We start from the raw sequence: 23,459 nt of genomic DNA on the forward strand, positions 1-23,459 counted from the left end.
CTTTTGAGACAAATTAGAAAAAGAATAACGTAAATCAATCATTGACCTATGACTTAGCAACACAGCACAGTGTACACACAACCCACACACCAGGACTACCTGACACACTGTTTTGTTACATGTAAGAGTTATTTATGTGACCGCTGACATGCTAAGCATAATAACAAGCAGTAATTTGGAATTGCTGCTTATTCTCTCAGTCACCAATGTGCAGCATGAGGAACAGAACTGACCTAAAGTAGAGACTTGACAGTTCTGGGCGGGGCTTAAAGAAAACAAGGTTCAAATGAGAGCCAAAACACAAGAAGTCTCTTTGCAGACTGGCTAAGATGTAGATGAAAGCCACAGCCCCAAAAGGCTGGGCTTTTGCCCTTGCAGTTAAGAAGCACTTCAGTGCCGTGAGAGCATTACAAAAAGCTGGATCACGTTCCCTACTCCACTCACATACATTTTACATGTCAGCAGCTGTTCCTGATCAATGAGAGTTAGATATCAACACTTTATATGACACGGAAATGTGTGCCACAGCCTTCTTTCAACATCCATAACGACATTTTCCCCACTAGCTCTGTGCCAGAGGCCACACAGCACTCATTTTGCCATACCTACAGCATGGCAACCACATACCCCTGTGCCCTCCAGTGGTACCACCACAAGGCTTGCATGCAGACTGAAGACAGATCATGGCCACTGGACAGTAACCACATTTTCCACAGCTGGAAAAGTTCACTCTTTTCTTTGGGGTGCTCAGCAGGAAAACTTAAGGTCAACGATCCCTAAAGGCGAGGCTATCTTGCTCCAGTTTCTTGCTATTTCACTCACTTCTCTGTTTCAGTTCCTTCCTGTCCCTTCCTAATTTCCATCTCTCCAGCTTCTTGTCATGCTGACTGATCCTTTGGTTCTTCCCAAGAAGAGAGCTCACAGGGAACTGGCGGGGTTCAGTGCACCATCTCTCTGTGTGCCCTGGGTCCTGCCTACGCAGCACTGCTCCCTTGCTGAGCTCATCCTGGCAGTGAGGCTCAGTTGAAGCATTCAGAGCAAAGAACTGGGAGCAAACATGTGGAGGCTGAGGCCAGGCTTCCCAGTAGAAGGTCACTTATTCTGAAACATCCCCCCATCTCTGACAAAGATATCCCACATTTATCATTCTCAAGTCCCTTTCAAGGCCAGCTTTGTTTCTTCTCAGCAAAAAAAAGGAAGAAAAGGCATGCACTCAGGCTGAGGCTTTTTCCTTCTTATTCTTCTGGAATTTATAACTGCTCCAAAGTTTCTGCAGGGGTAGAAATGAAATTTTAAGGGTAGAAACAACATGTACTGGGCGTGATCAGTTGTTCTGTTCTACACTGAAGCACAAAATCTGGCCACAGAAGAAACGCACAGTTGAATGAGGAGCCCACTTCTCAGAGATGTCTGGAGCACATGGAATGACATCGGAAGACTCCTGCAACATGCGCTCACACAAATAAGCTGAAGCTGTTGCTTTTGACGGTTGATGCCCTTCATGATTTGTGTCCTGAACCACCAAGATCAGGAAAAGTCTAGGGCAGGTTAAAGTTTAGTCAGTGAAGCACACTTACAGCTCAATGATAGAGTTCCTAGTTGGAACAGCATGGAGATTCCTGGATTTCTGAGCATGCCAGGGCTTACACACCCAAACTTCATGGGGATGGTGGGAGGAAGGATAAACATAGAGGAACAAAAGATTTAGTTTTGTGATATGTGGGTCTTGTAGCTCTCAAACAATCTGTACAGATCAAGTTTAGAATTAAACATACTTAGTGTGAAGGAATAACACAATTTAGGAAAGAACTGAAGATACACTAATTGTGCACAAAGGCTGCAGTACAATCACAATCCTGAATTTCCTGTATATTAAGAGTTGTTTAAAACATCAGCCACAAATACATGAACATTTTTGCAGTAAACAAGCAGAGAAAGTAGGGCTCTGGGAAATACATTGGCTGCCCAGGAACCCATTTGTGCACATTAATTCTTTGAATGTAAAACAAGGCAACAAATGTGGCTGCACCTCTTTCTTAATTCCCACCTTCCCCTCACTCTAAAGGCAGCAGAGCAGCCTCTACTTATTTGCAGGACACCTGTGACAAACCATCAGTCCTAATGGAGAGGAATACATACACACACAACACTGAGAACATTAATTGCCTTTTGGCCTCCAAGAAACAGCACCGAGATTCCAATTTGTTCTCATTTTAACATATGTCCATATTTTAACATAATGGCTGTACTTGCATGTGGGTTGATCTCTTCTTTCACAAAGAAAAGGAGCCATCATCTTTTAGCCAAAAACACACCTGAGAAATGTTTCCTTAGCACAGAACCCATGAGACACTTGAAAGGCAGGTGCTTCCTCCACCAAAACAGTAACACTTTTAGCACTGCTTTTCCACAAACATTTTATTTATAAACAATTATTTTCAAAAGAAGCTTTTCTTGAAACAGCTGTAAAGCCAACAGTGAACACCACAACTGTGCTAGGTTTCTTGCTTCTCCCCATCCTACAGAGTGTGTGTCGGAGACAGTGTCCCACACAGAAGTACAGCAGTGCCTCCAAACTAGCTGACACACCCCCGACACAGAAACCTGTAATGGGATCCCATCACAGCTAATCCTAAATTAACGTTAGAGTCCAAAGATTTGAAAAGATGAAGGAAAAACATCACTGCTGGCTAAGTTTCCTGTAATCCTCTGACTAGCCCTATTGTCCCTTCCGTCATGCTGAAGTTTGCTCTCTTGTTGTTTCCACCTTCCCTTCTAAAAGAGCCTCCTGCAGCTCGGAGCGGAGATACTCCTGAGCTTCCACGCGACAGCTGCAGTATCTCAGCCATCTGCTTCATCTCTGTTTGCTAATGCAGCCCCTGCTGTTCTCCACTGACAGCTTTCTTCTCTCTTATTGCCCCTATGCGGGACACCACTGCACTTGCCAAAGCTCCTCTGTAGTCTCAGATGTCAAATTGAAGCTGGTGACAAAAGGTGATGAATGAGGCTCTCATGCACCTCCCTTCTGTTTTATGAAAGTTATGAAAATCCGGAAGGGGGGTTATGTTATTTCTTTAAAGAATAATTATAAACAAAAAGAAAGGAAGGAGTACAGAAACAAAGAGGGAGATGGTAAAGGGAAATCACACCTCCTTCCGCTCCACACGGTGATTCTGTGGGAAGGCTGAGGCTGGAGGATCTCCAAAGTACGCTCAGAAGCCTAATAGCCACTCCATATCTCTTTGCTAAGGCCACAGTTCAACTTCCTCAGTCACCTGTGCCCACCCACCAATCTTGGAGTTCGGCTGACCACTGACTTTCCCTGATGTGCAACCAGTGTGCCTCCCAGCCCTTACGAAGTGCCCTGGATCTCTGGAGTATTCACGAGTCACTGTGAAGGGATGGAGTCCTGAGGCCCACATACTGTAATGCCAGCAGCACGTGCCACACTGTAAAGCCTCTGGCAGGAGGATGCAGGGCCTGGGTTAACAGACATTGGAGAAAAGCACAAGCCAGCTCCCGAGTCAGCAGTCAGCCTTACACAACCAGCACAGACATTACTGTCCTTCCTCAAGCACGATAACAAGAAGATCAAATAATATATCCCTCCTGAAAAGTGACAGCAGGTTTAACATAAAACTTTGACATTCAATTCAGATCCATCTCCCTGTCCCACTGAAAGCAGTCTCAGCCAAATCACAGTGACCGTCACAGTCCCTGTCCCAGGCAACGCAGCACTCCTGTTAGGCCACAAATGTGCTTCTTTTTTCCTGTAAGATCTCTCCTCTCTACAACTTCTTCACGCATACAAACCACATAGGCTGAGATAAAAGATACCTCAGACTGAGTATGTTTGTTTGGGGAAGCAAGCCATTATTCATGGGCAGATGGATTTAGCAGCAGAGTCAGGTGCAGGATTATCTGCCCTCTCCATCTCTTCCATAAATGTTCTGAACATTGAGTATCCCAGGAGAAAACATCTGAACTAAATGCTTTATTCTTAGCTTGTGCAGACATCACTTGATGCAACCTTCAAGCAAGCATTAACAAACTAAGTCAGCTTTCTGGTGTCAAGGTTAGTCGTGGATGGGAATAGCCAGAAAACAGGGAAACCCTGAGCACAACTCCTGCTGCACAGAGGCAAGAGCCCAGCGCCTCTCCATCGTGCTGCGCTCCCCTCCAGGGTCTGGGAAAATCTTAGCTGGGGTACAGAGACAGCCCTATAAGAAACCCCATCTGACCAATCTCTCAAAGCAGAGAGGGTCACAGTACATGTAACATGGAACTCCTTCACCACTTTTCCATGCTGGAGCTGCTGCTATCGTCACCTCCAAGGTTATAAGTCTTGCAGAGCCAGAGCTCCAGCCCACTTCTGCGAGATGTGGATCCCATCTGGCTCCTGAATGCCCCTCCTACTCCTCCAAAGGTAGCTTCTCAGTGTCTCGTGTTCCAGGAGCAGAGACATCAGCAGTGGCTCTGAATAAAGCTGCAGAAGATTCAGCAGGTGAACTAGCTCACGTGAAAGCCTGTTTACTGCTTCCAGGTCTGAGCCTGGGATTTCTGTAGGGACAACTTGTTACGTGAATAACGTAGCCATGGAAAATAAAATATCAACTGTAAAAATTAAATAAAAGAAAGGCCAATTTCAGTGCTTACACAGCAATACAGCAGTAAAAAATTAGCCTATCTTGCTTATAAAGGCTATCTGCAACTCCCCCCAGGCAGTTTTGAGATCCTGTCCTCTGAAGTTTTGCTGTGTGTATTCCTCGTCACTTCTCAGCATCCTCAGGCATTCCTCAAGGGTCACTTCTGCGAGGAGTATAAAGATGATGCTCTCCAGGTGATCAGACTTGACTCTGCAGGCTGCCCAATGTAAGTGATACACTTAGCAAAACACGACTGTCCATACATGCACAGCACTTCAAACCCAAACCACGACAGACCTCAGTACTCACCAGCCCTGAACTCTCACAGGTCAGAGCCTTTCCCAGCATGGCCAATGCTAGTTTACTTAGAGCACAGAGGCAACAGCTTCCAACAAATTCCAAACAATTCCACAGTTTTACCTTCTGGAAAACCAAGTTTTCCTGCTCATCTGCACTTTAGGTGCCCAGATTTAAAATGAACAGGCGAGTACATCTGCTCACAGCTGATAAGGCCCCGGCTCCTGGCATCTATTTATATCCATGACCCAGAGTAACAAACCCACGTACTTTCAACAGCTGAAGCAGCTTGTAGAGAACATATGGAAATGGGAAGATGGGACTAAAAGCTCCCTCCCGTACTGTACAAATCCCTTCCCCATAAACCAAGAAAAAGCACATTTGGGTGGAGGCAATAAAACATCCTTGCTGTCTCTGAACATCACATGCCAAAGCAGAGAACCTCGCAATCAATTTCTGAGTCAGTGCATGATGGCAGCTTCTGACGGCACCTTTTTGGTTCCGACTGGAGCGGCAGGGCCAGCTTCCCTGCCAGCCTAGTCAGTGCCCTCTGATCGAGGTCTCCGACACACTGTCTGGTGTATGGGAGCTTCTGCAGCTCAGTGCTGTGCAGCAGCAGCATTGCAGGACAGCATGCGTGAGCAGTGGTGCAGGGTTTGCGATTAACCTCGCACAATGCCTGGTCTGTGGGACCGCAAAGCACAGCGGGAAGCATGAGTTTCAGGTCCCAGAAAATAAGGAAGAGTTTATCAATCCTGTGGGGTTAGGCTGAAGAGAGAGTAAATATAAGGAGAGGACAGAGGAGAATAGAGCAGAAGCATGTTTCCATCTATGCCATGCTAGCCTGACTAGAGCTGATGTTACTCCTGCAGATGAACCTCAGCCCAGCTGAATGTGAAAACCCCTACGTAAGAGGGCATCACAGCTCACACATACTGCAATGAGATTCTGTTTAGAGAAGAGACTGCAGCTGTCCTGTGTTCATCCATGACATACTATCACTTAGTTACCCAACAGTTCATTGCCGAGGAGGGTAAACAGCTAAGGGTGCCGTTCCACAAGGAGCACCAAATCATGTTTGTGGCCACTAGCACAAATCTGGACCCAGATCCCTGGCTGTTCACATCACACTGATACAAATAACTAACGCACCAAAAATTATCAGCAGTTGGTCAGATTGAGGAGCAGACTGAATGCACTCTACAGCTGCCTTGCTGCAGGGACTGAAGCAAGACAGAAACACCACAATTGTGGCATATGAGAGCAAAGCTGACCCTTCCACAAGAAACAATTTGAGAACCCCTTCCACAATGCAATATCTTCATTATCCAGACCTGAGAGAAGGCAGGGGATGCAGAGGCTGGCTAGAGATGTCCCAATCCATTAGATCATGCTTTTTCATGTGTATGTCTCGGGAATCACTATGCAACTGAGCAGTTATTTCCATGTAGACTTTTAAACTGTAAAGTGGTCAAACTCCAAATATGTTCTAGGAGTCAAAACTCTGAACCAAAGGGAAATACAAGCAGTGTTTGCACAAGCTCTCCCTAGCGTGCCCTCCTGTCTCTAATACAGTGTACCTCTGCTGCAAAAAACATTAATTTTCATTTAAAACAGAAGCGAACACCACTTTCAGATATCTTTTTACACTACTGATAGAATAAAAATCCAATATCGCAGCTGGGGAAGAGCAATACAGCACCAACAAGAGATAGCAAGATGAGGTGAGAAGACATGTGTTGGTATCAAGTGCTGCAGCTCTGGAACAAGACTGAAGGAAACAATGCACAGGTACAAGCTGAAACAGCCAGCAGCTGGCCTTGAGGCATATGCTGCACAAAACCATCCAGTTATACAGGGCATCCCTCATGCTGCACCCAGTCTGACTCCATCCCATGCCCTATCCCCAGTCCCTATGGTAAAGTAACAACACCTAGTCAGAAAGGCAAGGTTAGAGGGAACAGTATTTACATTACAAAGATGACTGCCGCTTCCTGTCACACCTCCTGTGCTATATTTTGTTTTACAGCTTTTCATTTTCGTGATTTGTTCTGAATTTAGGTTACGGCAGGACAACAGGAACTGTGATTGCTACGCATACTGTAAAACAAACAAACAAATAAAAGGTCTCAGCCCTGAGAATTCAATGTTCTACATCTATAGATATAATACAGATAATGCAATTATATGAATAATACAGGTAATGCAGGCACCAGTACTACATGTGCGGTGTTCAGGCACAAAAAAATCAGGCAGAAGACCAGTCTTAGGCACTGACCAAGTAATTTTAGGTTAAGGATACTAGATACAAGACATTGACTGGGACAGTGATTACAGGCAAAAGCAAATGCAGAGAACCTGCAACTGTCACATGTTTTCCAGTCAAACCTCTCCATCCCCGAGGAGCACTAACACTGCACATCTGAGCCTTTTAACTGGGAGCTACAGGGCTTATGGAGCAGCAGCTCTGGCAGGTGAGGGGAAATGATCGCCTGTTGTGCTGACCTAGTACAGAAACACATTTTGTCTCAGCTGGAAATTGCTTTTACACAACAAGTGCTCTCAATACACTAGAAAATAGCTTAGATGCCTGATATCATAGGTTTTAATATTCTGACTGTGTATATTGGCCATCAAAATCCCCACTGACTCTCATTCCCCACACGCTTAATATGTTGATTTAATTATATGTCTGTAATTCAGTTTATATTTCACAGGAGGCAAAAGGTAGAGAGATTCCAGTAAATGATGCCCGAGATAAGGGAATGAGCAGCTGGAGAGCACAGTTCTCACTCTTTGCATATAGACTGGCTGATAATAAAAGAGCTTAAAGATTCACTTGACCAGAGCTAGTCAGAAGCCTTCGCAAAAGCTAAACTAAAATGAATTTTCCAGACGTTAAGGTCATAAAGGCAACTTGCAAAGTATGGATCAGCAAAGACCTGTGCTTATAAATCCATGGACACACAGCTTTAGCCGGAGGCCCTGCCCAGGGCTTTTTCGCAGCTGTGGTGAAGAAAGCATTGCCCATTCTGGGGCACCAGGCAGCAAGGACAGGAGACAAGCTGAAGCAAGCAAGGTCCACTCCACCCTGTACTGCCCAGGAAAGCTCCAAGAGGACACCCAGACACAGATCCCTGAGGAAAAGGTGCAGGAAAACATCTAGGAAGGTTTAGAGCTGGACCTTCCTCCGGTTGCCTGTAGGTAAATAACACGCAGGCGGCCTTAGGGCAAGATAGCAAAATGACAAGCTCCAGCTACTGCTCAGTTGAGAATGGAGGAGGGAAAAATGATGGCAGGAGAAGAGAAGTCCAGCAGGGAAAGACTGCAGGGAGGAACCAGCACGTGTATGGAAGAGCTAAGCAGTGGAAAGAAAAGGGAAGAAAGATAAAGTCCCAGATAATGCTAGGAAAATATGGAAAGTAGTTCAGATACCCTAATTTCCTCTAAGTGACAACTTGAGTGAAACAGGAATACCAGACAAAAACCAGGGACTACTAACAAGAATCAAATGAAGAACAGCCAAATCAGCCAGCAGTCTTACTGCAACAATTCATTAGATCACTGTTTTCCTGCAGAACTGCCAACTTATCTGTGTGATCAAGCACTCTGTCACAGATGATCCAATGACAGATAACAAGAAAGTCAGAACAACACATCTGATAAATATATTTGACTTCTCTTCAAACCAACTGCAGCATTAATAGAAATGCCATTTAAACATAATTAACATGAAGTTGGCTAGCAATCTGTTGCATGGGCCATTCAGAACTGTTCCATTCCTGCCCACCACGTCAGTACGGTGTTCCTCAGCCCCTCATGTGCTGGATACAGCATCCCTCGCTGCTGAAGCTCCTCCTGCTGCCATTGTTTTGTTCAAAAATACCACTTTTATGCATCATATTAGGGTCAAAGATTCCCTGGCACATGGGTACGGCGGACCACCTGCGTCCAAGGTCTGCTCAGGATCCGTGATGCTTTACTTCAAGAGAGGGTGTGGAAGACTGAACAGATTCACTGATGGGAAATTATTGAGTCCAGCAGCTGAGGACAATACCACTGCTCTGGAATTCTTTCATTTTGATACATTTTTGAACCCAACTTATTTCTGAGGCTTAGGTAAGTTATTTCAGAAAGCCTTCACAGATTCAGAAAGCCCAGATTTGAGTAAATAGTTAAAGTTGACATTAAATAACATAACATTTAAGTGTTTGCATTTTGCTTTTAGAGCAATATAAAGGTGAGGTCTCAGGTGTTCTGGGCTATTGCGGGATGTAGAAAGAGGAAATTCAAGGAAAAGTGAATGAATATGAGAATGAAACTCCATAATTAAAACCTAAGGGAAAGGGTAAAATCTTCAGGATTTCTACAGCTGGGGAATTGATGGCATTTTGCCTCTCCAGTAAAATCCAGACAGTAGCATACCAATAAATCATGCTAGCAACCTTTCAAACAGCAGGGAAAACACCATATGAAACACTCCACACCAGGAAGAACCACTGGGTTAGAGCAGCCACCGCCTAAGCATCTGTGTCTGAAGCCAAGAGGGAAAAAAGTCACCTTTGGTGGTTAATGGCACTAACCACAGCACATTCATGAAAATCACAGACTCCATAAAACGCCAGAGTGACTGGTTACAGAGCAGCAGCGACATAACAAGTGTTTTGCAACTCTGGATCCAAGATGTTTGGGACATTAAAACCTTGTCCAAGAATAATACGACTGAACATCAGATGGGATGAAGCAGAGAAGCCACCAGATGTGTCCTAATAATAACATTTATTGTTGCTGTTAAGTCAGTCCAGTTCTCATTAGGGGAAACAAAAATCAAACAACTCCCATTAAGTGTGTTTCAGAGGGTGAAGTGATACATTCATGTTGAAAATGAGGAGAGCCATTTTCAAAAGCTGAAGCCTGTCAGAAATACCTAGAAAAACCTCTGACAACCTCTGAAATTATTAGTGTAACAACCCTCACAAACAGAGCGGGAGAGAGAGATCAGGGATTTCATCTCATGCAACCTATACACAGGTAGAAGTGTATATTTTACAAGGAGAAGGCAGTATCTAAACCCAAACCCCAGCAGGCTAACAGAACAGACAGAAATGCAGGTGCATGCCCTGATGCTGTTTCGCCTCCTTCAGAATCACCACACTAAAACAGATGGTTGCCCTTTTCCTCCTCCCTTACCAATGGTAACACAAAGCTGAGGGCCCGGTAGGAGGCTAATCCCAAACTACAGTATCATCCTGCGTCCCAATGGACTTCCCCCCTTTTTTCCTCCCTGTATCACTTTCTTACAGCTCCATCTGACACAGGGGATGCATTTATAGCAAAAAGAAGCTACTTCACTAGTGTGTTTTTGAAAAAAATGTACATTTTTTTGCAGCACCCCAGCCAACCAGATTCAAATCAGGGAACCAAAGACCTGCATGTTATCTTGTATGGCTATAAGTCAGAAATAATGGATCCGCTGTGTGTGCATGTTCTCTAGGGGATCCCTCGCTTTGACAGCAAAAAAACTACTATTGTCTTTACAGTAAGAAATGGATAGTATATGCATACATATTTCATAGCCTTTTTTTTTTTTTTTGATGTGTTGACACACACACACCTTTCTGATGCAGGAAGTTAACAATTCTCTTCACACACACCACTAGCTGAAGAGAAAAGGGATGAGCATTTAGGAAGTAGCTTGCACAACGGGAAAAGCAGCCACACAGCAGGGAAACTCCAGCAGGGAGACAACAATCCAACAACAAACAGAACGTAAAGCATCAAATGTGAAGCGAACTCAGACAGATGCAAAAGCTGTTGGTGGTAGTGTGGAAAGATGCATTTGTTTATCGAGTTCAGGAGCATGCAGAAGGTGTGGGAGCATTTATCAGTGCAATGCTTTGAAAAAGACACACTGAAAGAAAGAGTTCTCAATCGTTTGTCAAGCATGGCTTTGCAAAAGCACCCAGAACAGATTTCCATGTGTGACCTTAAACAAACTCAAACGTCACCTGCTGAAGCACTCCACTAGTATTAATTCCTGCACTGGTAAGGTTCTGACACAGTGGGCTTTAACAGAAAGCTCACAGAAATACCTTCTCTCTCTGAACAAGTATGTGCTCACGGAAAACTTCTAGTTGGAAAAAAATGTCTGAATTTAAATTCTAAAGCCGTAAGATTTACTAGCCATTACCTCCCAAAGCTAAATCCATACCTGTCAGACAATGCCAGGTACTCACTTCTCCCAAATGCTATTAAGCAATCATCAGTCAAAACAGCTCCTCCAGTAAAAAGGATGCACTTAAGCCTTCTGGCACAAGCTGAGTTCCCCTGATCCCCTCTAAAACCACTGTTACCATCCATGGAAAGTAATAAATCACAACAAAGTAATACTCTCTGTGTAATTTTACAGCACTATTGTTTTGCTTTCACTGCTGAGCAGCTCCATTTCATGCACTTCAGCAGCATCCCCAAACACCCCATTTCAGCCTGGGGCCTGCCAAGATCCCCAGCTGCAGATACTTGTTATTACAAGGTGTCCTATTCAGCAGGCTGTTTGACACCATACTAGTGATACTGCGTGTAGGCAGCCAGTGCATACAGGGACTGTTAGAACTCCACCGAATACAGATTCTCCTGCTAACTTCAGCACTGCAGCCAGGAAACCAGGCAAACCAGACTGCCGCAAAGAAACCCCACTCCTGTGTGATACGGCACCATGATGAGGGCTAAAAGCAGCGTATCAAAGAGGAGCAGGTTGTGCCAGAGCATGCACTGTATTCCCTCCTTACCTTTCCCTTTAGGTTGCAGAGGTCACACCAGCCCCTAAAACACAGCCATGAGCAGAAGCAAGTCTCATCCAGGAATCTCTTTCCCCAGGTGCTCTGGGAAAGCAGGAGCGTGCACTCAAGTGAGCATTCAGGCCTGAGCCAGCCTGAGGACAAGGCTCTGCACCGAGGTGCTTAAGACCTTCTCACAGCTGCTGATTTCATCCAGGGAACTGAAAGAGCATCTCAGCAGGACACTGCCAGCCTTTTCAGCTCCCTCTCACTGACTGCCAGTCTCTGGCAAGTGAAATGTCAAGAACCAGGCAGGGGCGGTGTTTGGAGAAGGAGGGATAAGAGATTCTCACCATCCATCAACCTCAAAACCTATTCAGCCGACAACTTGAATGGAGCTGGCATTTCATTCTCCATGGTAACAAGAGATGGAAGGAGGGTGGAAAAAGAGAAAGAGAAGACAGACTCAGGAAAACCTGATGTTAAAGAAGCAGTGAAAGTTATAAACTTTGCAACTTCTCTTTGCTGTGCAAGCTGCATATGGGGCAGGGAAAATCCCCTTCCCCTGCCTGCACAGCCCCTGAGACAGGCTGTTCCGCAGCCAGGACAAGGTGCCTGTTCCGCAAGTAGTGCTGATGTGGGGCAGAAAATCCCTCATTCTGCACCAGTCATCCCCAGAGGGAAGGCAAATGCCTCTGGAACCCTGAGAATTAGGGAAAGCTGCAGGTTATTGCCCCACAGAAAACAGAGCTGCCTGAAAGGGCAGAGATCCTGCCGGTCCCTGTGCTGTACCTCATGTCTACAGATGGAAGTCACAGATGGCGACCTAGGTTGATGTGCCAGCTCTGACCACAAACTAAGGAGGAGAAACAGCACCACACCCCCTCTGCCTGCTTTGCCACTCACGTGGAAGTAAATGTTTGTCACTTCTATTATGCTGAATCCCTTAGATGCACAGAGAAGCAGGGTATATCTTCTTTCCTAAGGCACACCAAAGCGAAGCATGGAAGCAGCTCAAACTTAAAATGCGGGCAGTGCCTCTGCGAGCCTATGGGAGCTCTGGGTAAGTCAGTTCTTATCAACAGTTCAGGCCTGAACTTTTTTTCCTGCTATTTTACATTCATAACTTGAGCTGTCACAGCTAGAATGTGCACAACAGGGAAATTACATTTGGATTCACACACGTTTGTGTTCCAGGCTGGCCCCATGCAGCTCCTGAAAGCGTCTCTGGCTAAAGCACTTAGGCGAGATAACCACACAAAGGGCTGAAAAGCTCTGCAAATCCTGGCTGCTGTGCTGCCATCTTATTTCTTTCTCCATTCTTCACAGATTCTTTCCTGGAGGACAGAGTTAAACCTCCCTCCCCCACCCAAACCCACCACCTCTCAGTTCCCAGTTTGCTCTCACTTTTGTATTGCATGTAGTACTTTTTTATAGCCTTATCTAGATAGTGAGCTTTTTGTTAGAAGTGAACAGTATAGTTGTTTGGAGTTCTCCCAGCAGTCCCCGTGTATCACCAAATAGGTTTAAAAACAATAGTTTTATAAAACTACCTTTTTTACTTCACTGTTCCCATTTGAATTCTGGACATTCAGCTTTCAGTTCCTTAGGTGAGTCTGTATCTACAATTCCTGACACCACAGCCACCAGGAATATTAATGCACAGCCCAGCCCACTGAACTGCAGCCTTTGTCCACTACCAACCACTGCAAACCTGTGCATATACATTCTTGCTTTTGAAAAATACTTTCCTCTTCTGAAAGAGTGCTTAATTTACTCCTTTGTCTTTCAAGACTCTGAATCGTGCAGAAACCGAAAGGGAACCTCAGGGAGAACTTCACTGCCGTGGCCACTTTCTATTGCTTTCCAACTCCTTTTCCCAAGAAAGCTTTTTCCTTAGGTAAACAGAAGCATATTTACCTTTTGCAATGTACTGCAGGTGCATGGTTTAGAAGTATTTCCCTTCTCCGCTGAAGAATTTAACAAGAAAGAGAAATGAGACTGCTCCGTTCTCCCTCTCCCAGCCAAAGCCAACTCGACTGAGTGACACATCAGCTGGGAGATGTTTGCCTCCTACAAGTCTAAACAAGCAAATAAATGCTGTTAAATGTACGGCACAATCAGATTAATTAAGCCCTTTTAACTTACTTTTGAAGATACTTCAGAATTCAAAGGAGATACTTCCGTCCCTTGTAAGATATTTTCTACCCACATCTATTAAGATGAATATATTTGACAAAAAAAGCTCTTTACATTCCCTTCATAGAATGATCTCAGAGTACTTTGTTATTTTGCTTTGTTAGGGAGCACAAAAAGGAAAGAAGGTATTTTTTGCAACTTGTCACAAAGCAGGATCATCATCTCTGCACGTGCTGCTCACCAAGTTTCACCTTGATCCTCTTGAAGGTCTGGAAGCATTGCTGCTGCTCTGCAGCTCACTGAAGGGATTTTCTTTCTCTCTGAAGTTGATTCTAACGTACTTCAAAGACCTGCCATTTGCTAACATCATCCACTTGTCTTCCCATAATCCAGAAGCTACACCCATAGAAACGGAAAGCCTTCCTAAATCTATTCTATCAGGACACTTTAGGAAGGAGGAAGACACCAGCAATGTAACCAACATTCAAAAATTGCCAAAAAGCATTCCAAGAGCAAGGAGCCATATCAGCCATACTGTTTCACTTTATGTTTTCCTACAGCAACCACACAAGGAATGTGGATGTGTCTCACCAAGAAGACTGGAAATTAATCTACTACGAATTGTCTGAAGTTGGCATCTTAAAGGCACCCTACTGAAAGGTGATGAAGTGAGGGGAGAAGCATGCCTACAAAAATCAAAGTCTTATAAGCTTCCCAAAGCAGAAGAATAAGTAGTAAAGCACAGACAGCACCCAAAGGACTGTCCACTGTATGTGCCTGTCACAACAATAACAGCTATAATACAGCAACAGCTTCAGGCTGCCTGAGTACTAAGTCTGCTACGGTTCTGGTAAATCTGGTGGTCTCCACACAGTGCTCACGTTTACAGAAGCAGCCATCTCAACTGGTGAGCCTCACCACTGGGATGGCACTTGTGATAGCACATCACAGCATCCTCTATGGCACCTGCTCTGGGAACAGAGCTGCTGCTGTCACAGCTATGAACCTAGAACAAAATCCACTTTGTCAAGGAGATGTCTGCTCAGAAAACCTTCTCATGCCTACCAAGAAAATCAACATGCAAAGTGACCATGCAATGAAATGCTTAACTGGTTACTCCCTGAAGGATTACATTAAAATAGGGAAATGAAAATAGGGAAATGAGCAATCCTGTTCTATATTAAAAAAAGAAAATAAATGCATTGCAACTTAGCAAATATGCATTAACAGCACCAAAAAGAAAACCCTTACCTCTTTGTTCTAAGGGGGTAGGCTTTACAGATGAAGAAACGAGATACCAGTCTCATATGACGGAGGCATGTCTAGATGTTTATTTCTGTCTACATTTCATAACACAACTGAGATACAAGTGATGTCCAACACATGCTGGGACACAGGACACTACTTAAGGCACAGCACCAAGCTATGCCTTAAAGGTCCATCAGAGTAAACAGTTAAAACCCAACAGGTTTGGGGATTTTTTTGGGGGTAGAGGGAAGTGGAGAGAACATATCTGAACCAATCTTCTTTTTCCCCCCACTATGTCAGCATCTCAACAGCTTAACTATCTATAAATGAACCTGTCTCTTAAGTAGTAGCTGATTTCATTTAATTCTGTATCATTCTGCAAATAAGAGCACAGCATTCAGAACAGATGGTGCAATTTACTTCAGCCTTTCTGCTACAACTAACTGCTCCCAGGATTTCTAAACCCCTTTCCACTTTTACACACAATTCCACTTGGTACAGAACAGAGAAACTTCCCCTTCAATGGAGTGAAGGGAAAATCGAAATCAAAATCACTTTTCAACATCCCATCTGACCAAAATGTTGCAAATAAATATAAAGAACTACTGTAAACTACATATTCTTACACACCTCCACTCCTGAGATAACAAAACAATGGAAGCACCAGCAGAGGTGCCAGTCCAGATGTGACCAAAGAGCCCTCAGGCACTCACAACTAAGGAACTTCTGCATCTTTCAAGGCAGCACAAGTTCCCATCTGCTGGCTTCTCCTCCCTAGTGGAGCAACATGTAACATGAACACAGTTTATAGTCTGACACCATGTTTTGTCTGGAAGGCATTGGAGATCTGAATGGAACGCTGTGTTGAACTGGAGTGCAGCACCTGTGTTTGACCACCAGCCTGCTGGATCTCACAGGGCCAGAGATGTCCCTGCAACCTGGAGGTGGGCAGCGCAGGCCAGCTCTTCCCAGGCACAGACACCTGGGCACGGGGCCCCAAGCCTGGCTGCAGATCCTCTGCACTGTGATGGTGCTGGGAAGGGAGAGCACACTGAATACTGTTGAAAGCTTCAGAGGAAAGGGTTAGTCCCAGAAAGAAAATATTTAACATCACTTAAGAACATCTCTTCCCATCATCTCCTCCCACTTGTCTGGGCTGCTATAAGAAAGGTGAGCATATGTTACAGTTCAGGCAACCACTTCCAACATCTCGTATCAACACCGAGCAGAAGCGGAACACATCAGGGAGCCCTGCCGCTCCTACAAAACTCTTAACAACAAACTTTTCCACTGCCACAAGGACCCTGATCAAACACTTGCATCTCCTCGAGGCATCTGACAAACATGAGCAATATGATGCATAATGACGGAGGATAAAGCTTTGCTCCCCAGAAAATAACATCAGACAGCTGATTTCACCGGGGGGGAAGGAGGTTGAAGTCCTCATTAATGGCTTTATAAACGTCTGATTTCTAACGCCAAAAGCTCCTGCACTAAGGTTACGAATGTGGGAGGGAGAAGTGATGGAACAAAAGTATGTTACCCACACTGTCTCACAGGCACGTTAACTTCTGCCTCTTCTGCAAAAATAATTTGTACATCGCACTTCTCTGTGTTTTGAAATTTCATGACCTTTTGGGGGAGCAAGAAAGGAGACACACTGCTAAAAGCATTTCACGTTCTTTAGGCTGCGCATGTGTTCACTGCTCTCCCTACACAACTGCCAGAAGACCAAATCAACCCCATTGCCCTGCTGCCTGCTCTTCTCTGACCTCCAAGAAAGTACTCCTAAATATTCTGTGACTGCTTGGAAAAAATCTGCTGTGTTCCCACCCCCTCAAACCATTCCTCTTTAAAGCAGTTTATCTTGAAAATACAGTGCTGTCACCTTCCTTCTGCAGGTTCCTGCCACTGCTGTCACTATGGAAACAATCAGACCATCAAATATGTCAGTAAGCTTGATTTATAAAATACGAAAGCGCCAAAGGTAAAGAGTCTACATAAAAAACAATCAAGACAAAATTAGCTTGTTAGCATGGAAACACTGTCTTTGAAGGATTTTCAAGTTCATGTGGATTCCTTGGGCACTGCTGCAGCAAGCTATGGCCTAGGAGGGCACAGCCAGAGCAGCATCATGAACGCAGTGACACAGCCAGCAGTGGCAGCTATCCACCAGGACATTGCTGTTGTCTAACCTTTCCAATCCATTTAAAACACAAAAATCGGACAGTAACGAAAAGTCAGTATACCCCCAAAAACACTACACCAACATAAGAAATACACAGTCTGAATAAGAAGACACTTTTCATACACATAGCCAGGGTTCGCAGATAAGAAACACAATCAGAAGGGAGGGAACAAGGCACTGCTGGTGGTAAATGGAGCCACAAACGTGGGCTAGGCAGTACCAGCTACACCTGCAGCAGGCTGGACTTGCTCTAGAGACTCTGATATTCTAAAACAGAGCACCAACACAGCAAATAAGCTTCAGAAATTTATTGATTTTGGAAAATGACAGTGATTCTCAGCCACATAACAGTTTTCTTCAAAGAAAATAAAGGCTATCCAAAGCATCCTACTGATTCTGCGCTGTTCAGGAGCCAGCACTTACCACCACCTGCATCCAAACACAGCTCTATAGGAGCCCAGCAGGCTCTCGTGAGGGCTCACAGACTACCAGAACAACAGCCAAAAACAACACGTAAAGCCAGGTCCCCATCCTACATACTGAAATACCAAAGATGCTTTCACATCAACAGATGGGTCAAAGACAACCTGTTCAGTAAAAATGAACAAGCAGCAAAAGAGAGAGGAATAAAATATAATTTATTTCTCAGTAAATACATTAATTCCATGAATACATCACATTAATGACACTTGTGCTCCTGTCCTTTGGCATAAACAAAGCAGTTACCCTGCTCAGAGAACAGAACCTCAAAACCCAAATGAAGGTTGCCATCCACGTAGAGAAAGAATAAGATGACAACCACGTGACAGATATTTATCCTGTTGTTAATGCAATTCTGGAAACTGGAGAGGTTCTGCAATAGGCACAGCGTAAGATTTTAGACAGAAAAGAATGGAATACCTGAAAGCACAACTGCTGGCAAAGAGCTTCCCCCAGAAAGGACTGTGGAAGTCTGGAACCTCTCAGCAGTTTTTCAGACCCAACACACATTCAAAGCTTCTGCTTTGTAGAATCTTTCCTGCTTTTCCTGGTTCATGGGAAATTTCATCTCTGCCAGACAATTCAAGGGAAACTGAACTGTAAATTCCATTAACTTGAACTCTGAGACAGTAACTCGGCTACTGTGAGTCACTGACAGCTGGGAGCAGTCCTGCCAGCCTGGGAAAGACACCAAATCCAATGCAATATCCACCTCTGTACACTCTAGTTCACAAAAGCCAGCGCATCTGAAAGGAATCACAAGTATGCTACTGCTTACTGGAGAGGGAGATGGCATTCTGCTAGAACCAAACCCCTCAGCAGCTGCTGACAGCACAGCCCCACGTGCCAGATCTCCTCTGCAGCAGAACAGTTGGTGTTCAAACCTGTTGTCTCCAACAGCAGTCTGAAACTTCACCCAGTGCCTCAATTTCTCATTTGAGTGCAGTACTGAAAAGTAGGCTTACAAGGTTTTCCTGCAGTAAACTTACATGCTTACAAGCACCTCCAGACCATCAGTTATCAGGGTGCAGAAAATGCATGTAGTACGTTAACATAAGGACTGCAAAGATCCCTCAACGGATTCTGCATGTGCTGAAGATGGTGTTCAAGCTGCCCTCTATCATGAAGAGCAGCACAAAGAAATAGATACCACATACATCAGGGACAAGCACTAAGCTTCTTGCAATACCTACAATTACATTGCTAAATTCAACAACATTCCAAAGGAAGAAATATTTTGTATCTCTGGTCTTGTCAAGTTGCCTAATTAATACATCTGACTTGGGCATTATAGACTGGTTTTGGTAGCTGCCTGAAGTTACTGCATGCCTGCAGCTCAGACAATTCCAGGGATATGACAGAAGGCATACGGTAACTCATCTAAAAGGGAGAGAGAACTGACAAGAGGAAAAAGCAGCTTCATTCAGATCTTTAGAAAAGATCATCATCTTTTAGAAAAGAAGTATCAGATTTGAAAATAAGGGAGTTTGTCTGAGGGATTTGGTTTATCAGGGATTTTTTTTTTTAAGGAATCCCTGCCTTCTAGAGGAAAACCACAAAATCACACGTGTCCTCGGTAAATGCCCGAACCCTTCTCAACACAGAAACTTTGCTTGGTTTTAGGGCCTTTCTACAAAAGCAAGTTTTAGAGAAAAAAGCAAAATGCTATTTCCAGCTCTCCGGAGTCTGACCCAAATTAGTTACTAATGGTAAAAAGTCCAGAGATGCTCAGCCTCGAGAGCACCATGGTAATTGCTGAACTGACCCTTATTGGGAATGATTATTCCCTACAGCCCCCGCAGGTACACAGAACTATTCTTCATGGTTATTTAATAAAATTACAACCTCATAATTTTTTCTCTTTCCAGGCCAGACCCTCACACCTACCTGCCACCTCTTCCTACTGCTCCTTGTTTGCTTGCAAATGCTTCTGCATATTTTATCCCTCATGATTGCTCCTAACTGCCGCCTGAGAGAAGAAACACACCGAACACAACTGGAAACTAATTCAATTCATATTGTTGTGCCAAACATCTATCAGGGACAAGCTTGTGACATACAGAACCAGTCGATCAGCTGTGCACAGCAGAGTACTTACTGTAGTTGCCTCCTGTTCAGGGACTGCACATGTCCTTAGGCAGAGAGGCTTTGCTCGTAGATGTCAGAGCAAGGGAATCGCAGAACAAGACTTTGCTCTACCAGGTATATTTATCTGTACACAAACCCAGGACAAGAATCTTGCTTTGCCTTTCATGATTTCAAATATATACCTTGAAGTTCAGTAGAAATGACAAGTCCAAAACTAGCCCAAAACCCAAACAATCCAAAAAATCCAAAGCAGATTAAAAAAAAAGAATTAAAATGTGCAACACCTCTTGGACCCTGAACTCCATGGAATAGTCCTATAAAGTCAAAGATAAGATTCTGATACCACAGCAGCACATCAATATGAACTTCTGACATCAACACACAAATCCGAGACAAGATGGAGAGGCTCCAGATCACACCAACAGCACAGATTATCATGAAACACACTGTTAAAACAAGTGGATTAAAAAAAGCAAACTCCAAATTGCAATTACAAAATGGGAGAGCTCTTCCAACCTCTTTCCTTTTAACAAGTAAACACTTCTCAGCAGAGATGTAGGTAACAGCTTCATAAAAGACAAGGCAATACTTAAACCATGATTTTTATGTAATTAATAAATACTTTATAAAAAATACATAATAATTGCATTTCTCTTAATATTACAGTTCTAGTAAAGTTTTTAGTAGAGATAGAAGAAAAATTAAGGAAACAACAGTAATTGACTAAATTTAACCCTATGTATCTCAGTATGTTCAAGTATTATCAAGTATAAGGGTCTGGCTTTCTAATAAGGCTATATAAGTTTGCTTTTAATCTTGAACATTCCAAGCTATTTTTCTTCATAAGGTCAAGACACGCATTTTCCATGCTTTCTTGTATATAAAAAGTCTTTTTAGGAAGTCTCCGCAATGTTTTACCCATGACTCCTTTGGTTCCTAAAACATGAAGCCAGTAGCTCTAATGCAGAGTAGTTCTACAGGGACAGGTATAGAACTCCAGCATTTTGAAATACAGAACATGTATAGAGCAAATTGTCTGCATAAGACCAATACACTTTTAACATCTGACAGCATAAGGTTTTACAGATGTTCCTGAAGAACCATCTCCAAACCTTACGTGGGACATCCCTGTTTTGATGGAAAGCACATCAATATAGACTTTACAGCACTGCATAGTTACTTTCATCCACCCTTCCTTCAAGTATTAATTATCTCCTATAAACGCTGTTTTGTTTGCATGCAGATAAAACACAAACATCATTTCTCAACCATAAAGCACTCAGCTGTTGTTAGAAGCTCCCTGCTAATCCTCTGTTGTTTTCTTCTGCTCCCTGCCAATGAAAACTCTTGTGAAATGGCCCTTCCCCCTCCCACACCTTCACAGGCCTGGCATGCTCAGTGCTTCACTGGCTGAAAGGAAAGGTTTCCAGAAATTCCTGTTCAAGCACTCACAGCAGGGCAGTACCATTGAACTTATCCCCCAGCTGGTACACAGCCTTCTCAATTTGATAAAAGCCTGCTTTGTTTCTCTTCCCATTAATGCTCAGGTACCTCAGCTGCCCTGGGACAAGAGCTGATGTGAGGGACATCGGATTTGGTGAAGAATTCACACCGATAAGCAGGAAATGGGCAGTCAGGCAGCTCTCTCAGCCATCCCTTCCCATGCTGGCCATGGGGTAGGGAAGGTATTTTTATTACTGTTTATTTTCAAGGTCTCGGCAGTTTCTCTAGCTCTAAACTTATACCTGATAAAGAGATAAAACATGCTCACCTTTCAGCTTCCCTGCTCTGCAGTGCTGCAGACCACCACACAATTTACACTAAACCAGAACGTAACAGAGCTTTGACAGTTGATGCTCATGTTTTTATGAGCTGGTAGATTAGTTTTTCTCCATCGCAAACCCAAATCCAGTTTAAGTGGACACGTTTGACAAGTCTCAATTTTTCAGGTCTTCTAAATATAAATTGACATCAAAGAGGATGAAGTTATGTACTCACCTTTCAGCAGCACCTTTGTTCAGCAGCCAGCACAGGGAGCAAAGGCAAAACTGCCTGGCTCAGAGCACACCCTCCAGCTGAATAAAAAAAAAAAAAAAGTAAAATGAGCCTGGATTAGGGATACACAGGAACAAGAGATCAAAGAGTACTGTACTTCATATGAGTATGAAGTTTGTTGCACATGGCCAAGCAAACAATCTCTTAGTTCTGAACACAACCAACCAACAAGACAGCGCACATTGTTGCGCCTCGTGAAAAGCACGGCAAGGGAAAGCGAAGACAGTGTTTCTTCATCACCAAAACTGATCCCCAATTATAGGAATGGAAAAGGAAGTAGGGGAAGAATATGCTAAGAGCTGGCAGTCTACCAATCAGACTGTTGCAGCTTCCATGACCAGTAAGCATCACAGCACTAAGAACTTGGCTTTAACTATCATGTGAAGACTTTTGCTTCATAATGCAGATGTTAAAACACACCCTCAGATGAAGCCCTTGATACAGAAGCCCAGAGAGGAGCTTCGCATGGCACAGATTGCACGCAGAGGCAATGCTGCAGCATAGATTTGCTCTCTCGGTGCTGGATGAAAACTAAGGCTTAGGAGTTTTTTGCTTTACAAAGGAAAACCCCAAAACTGGTAGACTTCCCAAATTCTTTAAGTATCTCCTCACACTTGCAGCCAGCATTTGCCAAGCACAGGCACGACCTTCTTCTCAGGCAGTTGCTTCATGTGACCATTACTCCTCGTCTTTCTCAACCACACCAGAACCCAGCCAACCCCTGGCAGCAATCCCCAAAAGAACCCACTGCCAGCAGTGCTGAACCTGAACACCTTTTACCATTTACCTTTTGCACAAGCTAAATCAAGCAGCTCAGGGCTCCTCTCCATCCCCTCAGGTGCAGCCAAACTGACTCTGGCTGCAATTTAAGATGCACTTTGTCGGTTATCCTCCCTCTGTACTCGGCACTGGTGAGACCGCTCCTCGAATACTGTGTTCAGTTCTGGGCCCCTCACCACAAGAAGGATGTTGAGGCTCTGGAGAGAGTCCAGAGAAGAGCAACAAAGCTGGTGAAAGGGCTGGAGAACAGGCCTTATGAGGAGCGGCTGAGAGAGCTGGGGTTGTTTAGCCTGGAGAAGAGGAGGCTGAGGGGAGACCTCATTGCTCTCTACAACTACCTGAAAGGACATTGTAGAGAGGAGGGTGCTGGCCTCTTCTCCCAAGTGACAGGGGACAGGACAAGAGGGAATGGCCTCAAGCTCCGCCAGGGGAGCTTTAGGCTAGACGTTAGGAAAAAATTCTTTACAGAAAGGGTCATTGGGCACTGGAACAGGCTGCCCAGGGAGGTGGTTGAGTCACCTTCCCTGGAGGTGTTTAAGGCACGGGTGGATGAGGTGCTGAGGGATATGGTTTAGTGTTTGATGGGAACGGTTGGACTCGATGATCCGGTGGGTCTCTTCCAACCTGGTTATTCTGTGATTAAGGAAAAACTCTCTGCTGCCTTCCTCTATGCTATAAAGGTTTTGCTCCTGTTCTCCCCATCCCATCAGTTGCAAGATGGCCTCAAGCAACACAAACAGTAACTCACAGCTTGGGAGCTCC

The 23,459-nt window shown here is 44.3% G+C and overlaps 1 protein-coding gene across 1 annotated transcript in view; it reads right to left on the minus strand.

Moving 5' to 3' along the window:
* The window catches only part of NDST2 (N-deacetylase and N-sulfotransferase 2), a 92,520-nt gene extending 70,595 nt beyond the window's left edge, over positions 1–21,925 (minus strand). The window contains exon 1 of the mRNA XM_069863680.1: positions 21,861–21,925. The gene's annotated coding sequence lies outside the window, so the exon portion shown is untranslated. The remainder of the gene's footprint in view (positions 1–21,860) is intronic.
* Between the last annotated feature and the right edge of the window lie 1,534 nt (positions 21,926–23,459).

The sequence above is a fragment of the Phaenicophaeus curvirostris genome, chromosome 9 (genome assembly GCF_032191515.1).
Source record: "Phaenicophaeus curvirostris isolate KB17595 chromosome 9, BPBGC_Pcur_1.0, whole genome shotgun sequence".
Taxonomy (NCBI): Eukaryota; Metazoa; Chordata; class Aves; order Cuculiformes; family Cuculidae; genus Phaenicophaeus; species Phaenicophaeus curvirostris.